The following is a 6,618-nucleotide window of genomic DNA, read 5'->3' as shown; positions in this document are numbered from 1 at the left end:
TCCAGCCCTCTTGCTTCATTGAGCTTGCTTTTGAGAATTTTTCTCACTCTGTGTGTATTCTTTGCTGACTACATTTTTCACATGGCCATGTTTGATAATTCTCCAGTTGTGGTATGCCCAGGTATTTATAATCCTGTGATTGATGACACTTTCATGCTTGACCATTAGGCATATTTATGCCCACACTTTCAGGGATTTTACCCTTCAGTGCTTTTGTGGCACATTTGTCCATACCAAACTCCATGTGATAAAGATTTGAACAGTGTTGGTCAGAGAGTGTATTTCAGTTTCTATTTTTCCATACAGCTTCAGATCATCCATGTATAGCAGATGTGAAATTTTATTAGATTTATTGGATATTTGATAGCCAAGGTTTGTTTTTTGTGAGATTGTTGACAACGGGTTCATAGCAATGATGAAAAACAATGGTGATAATGAGTCTCCTTGGAAAAGTCCTCTTCTGATGTTGACAGATCCGTAGTTTTCATTTCCAACAAATAGTTCAGTTTTCCAGTGCTTCATCATGTTTTTGATGAAAGTGCCAACATTTTTGTAGATCCCAATGGTGTCTAGGCATTTGATGATCCAATTGTGTGGGAGTGAGTCAAAAGCTTTTTTATAGTCAATCCATGTTGTGTGAAGATTACTTTCATCTGGTAAAATGTAATTCTTCTCAAGATAATCTTGAATTCTATCAGCTAAAATGCTAGTCAATAGTTTGAACATAGTGGGTAGACATGTTATTGGCCTGCAGTTTCCTGGTGCTGGTCCTTTTGCTGGATCTTTTTGTATCAGATATGCTCTCCCAGTTGTCAACCATTCACTGATACTTCCTTTTTCATCTCATTGAATTGTTGGGCCATTTTTTCATGCAGATTTGGTCAGATATTTGAGCCAAAATCCATGCAGCTGATCACTGCCAGGTGATGTCCAATTCTTTACTTTCCTCACTCATTTGCTGATCATTTCAGTTATTTCCATCTGTTCCATTTTTCCTCAAACTCTATTATTATTGTTGTTGTTGTTATTGTCAAATAACTTCAGGAGACAGCAACAACTAAATGAACTTCTTCCAGAACTATATAGTATATGGAGCTAACAGTAAATGCAGTTTTGGGAAGAAGGGAGTCTGATCAAACTGCCAATACTTTTTCTAAAAAAATCTAACTACCCCAGCAAACATTATTTGGAAGAAGTGGGGTTCTAAGGTGTTTTTTCATAATAGACAAATCTAATAAATAAATAAATGTGTATACACATGATATACATGCAGTATTACTGTTTCCTGAGCCTGCTAGTATTTTTCTCTCAGTTAATGCATTTACCAGTAATTATTAATGGTAATTTGTAAATGTTCACTATTATTTTATTGTGATAGAACTTCTTTAAAAACTATGCTAATAGAAGACTTCAAGTTAATATCAGGCTCCTGAAAGAAAATATATGTCTTAAACAGTTTTATAGGAATAAAATGTGTAGCTGTTTTGATAATTCTTGGCTTATTGTCATCAACTACTAACTCAAGCAATGATGCAGTCTTGTTTCAAATTATACAGGAGAGGAAGCTGAGGAAATTAGAAAGGCAATATTGTTGCACTTTTCATTACACAGTGGTTAGATGAATATATTATTTTCATGCTACTTACCTGACAAGTCACATTAAAACATCTGTAGTGTGTCTATCGTATTCTTTGACTTGTACAATTGGGACTCAATGTTTTCAAAAACAAAAGAAATAAAAAGTGAGCTGTGCTTCAAACCAATTCAAAAGTGTCGCTTTTTTCCTCCAAGAAAAGAAGATAACCTCTAAACCTCTAAGAGCAACTTCTCTTCTAACAAATTGATTTATTTGATAGCAAAATAATCATTCTGTAACAGTGCTAAAATAAATAGTAATTTCATATTTCCAACACATTTACTACATTTTAGTTATAGGTAGCTCAGGGATGAACTGTAGTATTCAATCTTGCTTGACTGCAGATAGGTAACATCACTGGTAGTGAATGTGGCCTTTGGTCCCTGTTTATATATGGTAGTTTGTGCCAGTACCTTATATACACCCCCACTAAAATTGGCAGGACATATATATAAATAGGGAGCTAAGCCCACTTCGCTAGCCCTGATGATGTTATCTAGGGTAATATAATATCTGCTACCAAACACAGTAAGAGAACGGAGAACTCCACGGGTGTTTGAGTATACAGTATTTCCAACTCCCTTTACCTTTCTTCCAGCAGCTCCTAGTTGGCAATTTTCGCCTACAGATACTTCCATATTTATGGATTGCAGTGTGTTGGTATTACAGAGAACCTGAAGGCTCTATGATCCAGAAATGTTTCAATTTCTGAATGGGGCTCTAGAGCTCAAGGACAGCTGTATATATTTATTTATGTCTGGGTATGTATATGTTGTTTGCTTTTTAAAATATGATAGGGTTTTATGTGCTTTTTAATATTAGATTGGTTTTTGCTGGAATATTGTTTTTATTATTGTTGTGAGCCGCCCCGAGTATACAAATCAAATAAATTGAATTGAATTGAATTGAATATATTGTCATTATGATTTCTTACAGTTTACTTTAGAAGACTTCATGTTTCATTCAGTCTGCACAGTTTCACTTATGTAGAAGGCACAATTTCTTCTATCACAAATGAAATGAACAATATTATGCTCTTCGAAGATTAGTTCAACTGAAGAATATGCATCTCACTTCTGGTTTATAAATGGTGTGCTTTGGCCATCTATATTGAACCAGATATGCATTTGTGGACATTGGTCTGGTAAACCAAATTAGAAAATTCATTATCATTAGACAAAAATATTTTTAATACAGCTGCTTTATTTTACAAAATTATTTTTGTTGCGGGGTTTGTTTGTTTTTTGCCACCTATAAAGAGAATAGCAACTATACAAAGACATTATCTTCCTTCCTACATGATGGACTAAATTACTGTAAAATGGATGTGTTTGATTAAAAAAAAAAATTCTCCTGAAAAGAACATGTAAAGTATCAACTAAGCATCAACTAAGCGTATAACCCAGAGAGGCTGTATTTGGTGTTATCCTCTTAAATAATATCTGCTGTATGAAAAACCACAAATGACACTGATTTGCGCCAACTTTTTTTTTTTTGGCACACCTGTAGATTAACTGCTCTTCCCCAAATTTGTATGCAGTAAGCAGGGCTGTTGGAAACTGAACTGTTACCATTGTTCCACAGTTACTTTTTTCCTCCTGACGTAGCCCCAAATTTAAGAACTTTCTTAGACCTTTTAATCTCATGGATCAGTGGAATATTCCAAGAAAAAGTAGTTGTTATTATGGAATATTCCATAGGAAAGCAAGCCAGTTTCCCACAACTGAATCCCATTTTTTGACATCATAAATGATGCCTCTGTGGTATTTCAGCAAAATAAACAGTTTAAGATCATAGACGTATTTTAGCAAAGTGCTCGGTGTTGATTCTTATCTTCTTTCTGGGAATCTGATATATAGTTACTTCAGCTTCATTCATGTCCCAAAGTTTTATTCAGAATGATTCTCTTAAGGATAACTGGGAATCAGTTCAATACATCTCTTTTTTTGTTGACGTAACTGTAATGGTTTCCATATGACTTGATGAGAAAAACACATAGAGAATACATTATCTTATCGAGTTTTCATTGTTTTTGCCATCAGTCAGAACCAGTAATTGCTTGTCAGAGTTCTAGGCATCTAAAAGAGTATTTATCCTTTTCTAATGAATTCATATGTGGTACAAATTTAAAATATATTGTGAGAAACAGTGATGAAATTTATTTGTCTCATACTGAAACTAAATGAAAGACTGCCTTTATTAGTCTTTTGGGATTATGAAACTAACATCGAGATGAAAGCTTTAAAAACGTCATTTGGGGGAAGCTGAATTAAAAAATCACTATAGTCTAGGACAGTGTTTCCCAACCTTGGCAGCTTGAAGATATCTGGACTTCAACTCCCAGAATTCCCCAGCCAGATATCTGGACTTCAACTCCCAGAATTCCCCACCCAGAATTCCCCAGCCAGCATTGTAGAAGGCTGGGGAATTCTGGGAATTGAAGTCCAGATATCTTCAAGTTGCCAAGGTTGGGAAACACTGGTCTAGGACAGTGATGGCAACCCTTTTTTTCCTTGGATGTTGAAAGAGCTTGGGCGAGCCTACTGGTGAGCCCAGTAGGCTCGTGTTTTGCTCTCCCCAAGCTCCAAAGGCTTCCCTGAAGCTGGGGAAGAGTAAAAACAACCTCCCCCATCCCCCTGGAGACTCTCTGGAAGCCAAAAACGCCCTGCCAGAGCCTCTGTGCAAGCCAAAAATCATCTGGCCAGCACACACATGAATGTTGGAGCTGAGCTACGGCAACAACTTGTGTGCCAGCAGATATGGCTCTGCGTGCCACCTCTGGCACCCATGCCACAGGTTCACCATCATTGTTCTAGGACAGTGATGTTTAACCTTTTTGGCACCAAGTGCTAAAATTGGACCGTGCAGATGCGTGTGCCAGAGAACCAGAACCGGAAGAGAGCCTCTGGCAATGGCACATGTGCCCACAGAGAGGGCTCTATCTGTATGCCACCTCTGGTACGTGTGCCATAGGTTTGCCATCACAAGTTTAGGAAATAAGACAAGCATCATATTCTGCCTGTGTGATACAGAATGGAGACTGGACAGGATATCTTCCACCCAACCAGTACTTGACTTATTTACAACAAACCATATAATACTGGTTGTAAATCTTTCCTCATTGTTTCTGGAGTTCTGAAGCACATTCCTCTCTACAAAGACTCAGCGTTGCGATGGGTGGGTGATGCTTTTTTAGATGAATTCAGAAACTCTTTTTAAAGTCTTTGTCTCATCCCAGTATCTGTACTGATGAGACAAAGTTGGGTTCAGGGTGAAGGTTGGGTGCTGCTATTTCTGCTTTTTGCTTTTTGCTCCTGTAGGAGAACTCATTTTTCTTGCTGGGAGGAAGAACCATTGGCAGAGAATCTAGAAAAGGACATTTTTGATGATTGTAGCCAGAGGAAAATAGCTAGTTTCCAGGCTGTTTAAAGCAGGGGTGTCAAACACAAGATTCAGGAGCCAGATTTTGGCCCAGTGGGTGCTTAGATCTGGCCCGCAGAGCCACCCTGAAAATAGCAAAGGGCAGGCCTGCAGTGCCTCTGCCAGTGAAAACAGAGCTTGGGAAAGCTGCATGTGGCCCTTCTGAGTTCCGTTTTCATTGGCAGGGAGTTGCAGGAGGCCACTGCAGCTGAAAACTGAACTCATGAGCCTATTTTCGCTGGCGGAGCAATCGGGCTGCCACAGGCACTCCAGACATGAGTGGTGTCGAGCTGGCCACACCTGCTCTGGGTCAAAAACAACGCTGATGTTGCCCTCAATTAAATTGAGTTTGACACCCCTGGTTTAAAGGCTGTTCTATAGTGAGAGGAGTAACCGAAGCAGATATATAATGCTGCTACTATGGGAACTCTCTCCCACCTTCCCCTCTGTAAGAGAACGCTACTTAAGAACGCCTACTAAATATAATGATTTGAAACCTTTACTGCTGTACATGGAACTAACTAAGGTTTTGAATAAAACATGAATAGCCATGAATAGCAAAAACATAATCTTTTTAGAATGTTTTCTGTTCTTTTGCTTTCGGTCTGCCAAACAAAATGCTTTGGAAAGCATGAATCATTATACACTTCATCTACAGTTCTAGGTTCCAGGAAAGTACAAGCTTCCTCTTTCAGTTGTTCCATTATATGCAGGCGTTTTCGTAGAGCCTTGGTAATGAAAGGAAGAGGAGGGTTTTTCATTATGGTAAGTTGCTAAATAAACTGCAGATAAAGAACCTGTTTTTTTATTATTTTTTATCTATATTATTTTATCTTTTATTATTCTTTCATATGTTGTAGCAGTGGTTCCTTGCATTATAAGCAGATGGCAGACCTCAGTCTTAATAAAATCCCCACACATGCTCAGATTCCAGGGCCTTTCTGTGTGCAGTGTACAATTCAATGGAGATAATTGCTTTTCTATGGAAAAAAAAACTTAAAATGATATAGAAACATAGAAGACTAACGGCAGAAAAAGACCTCATGATCCATCTAGTCTGCCCTTATACTATTTTCTGTATTTTATCTTAGGATGTATATATGTTTATCCCAGGCATGTTTAAATTCAGTTACTGTGGATTTACGAACCACGTCTGCTGGAAGTTTGTTCCAAGGATCTACTACTCTTTCAGTAAAATAATATTTTCTCACGTTGCTTTTGATCTTTCCCCCAACTAACTTCAGATTGTGTCCCCTTGTTCTTGTGTTCATTTTCCTATTAAAAACACTTCCCTCCTGGACCTTATTTAACCTTTTAACATATTTAAATGTTTCGATCATGTCCCCCCTTTTCCTTCTGTCCTCCAGACTATACAGATTGAGTTCATTAAGTCTTTCCTGATATGTTTTATGCTTAAGACCTACCACCATTCTTGTAGCCCGTCTTTGGACCCATTCAATTTTGTCAATATCTTTTTGTAGGTGAGGTCTCCAGAACTGAACACAGTATTCCAAATGTTGTCTCACCAGCACTCTATATAGCGGGATCATAATCTCCCTCTT

This window comes from Erythrolamprus reginae, chromosome 2, assembly GCF_031021105.1.
Source record: "Erythrolamprus reginae isolate rEryReg1 chromosome 2, rEryReg1.hap1, whole genome shotgun sequence".
In the NCBI taxonomy this organism is placed as follows: domain Eukaryota; kingdom Metazoa; phylum Chordata; class Lepidosauria; order Squamata; family Dipsadidae; genus Erythrolamprus; species Erythrolamprus reginae.
This window is presented reverse-complemented; position numbering follows the sequence as displayed.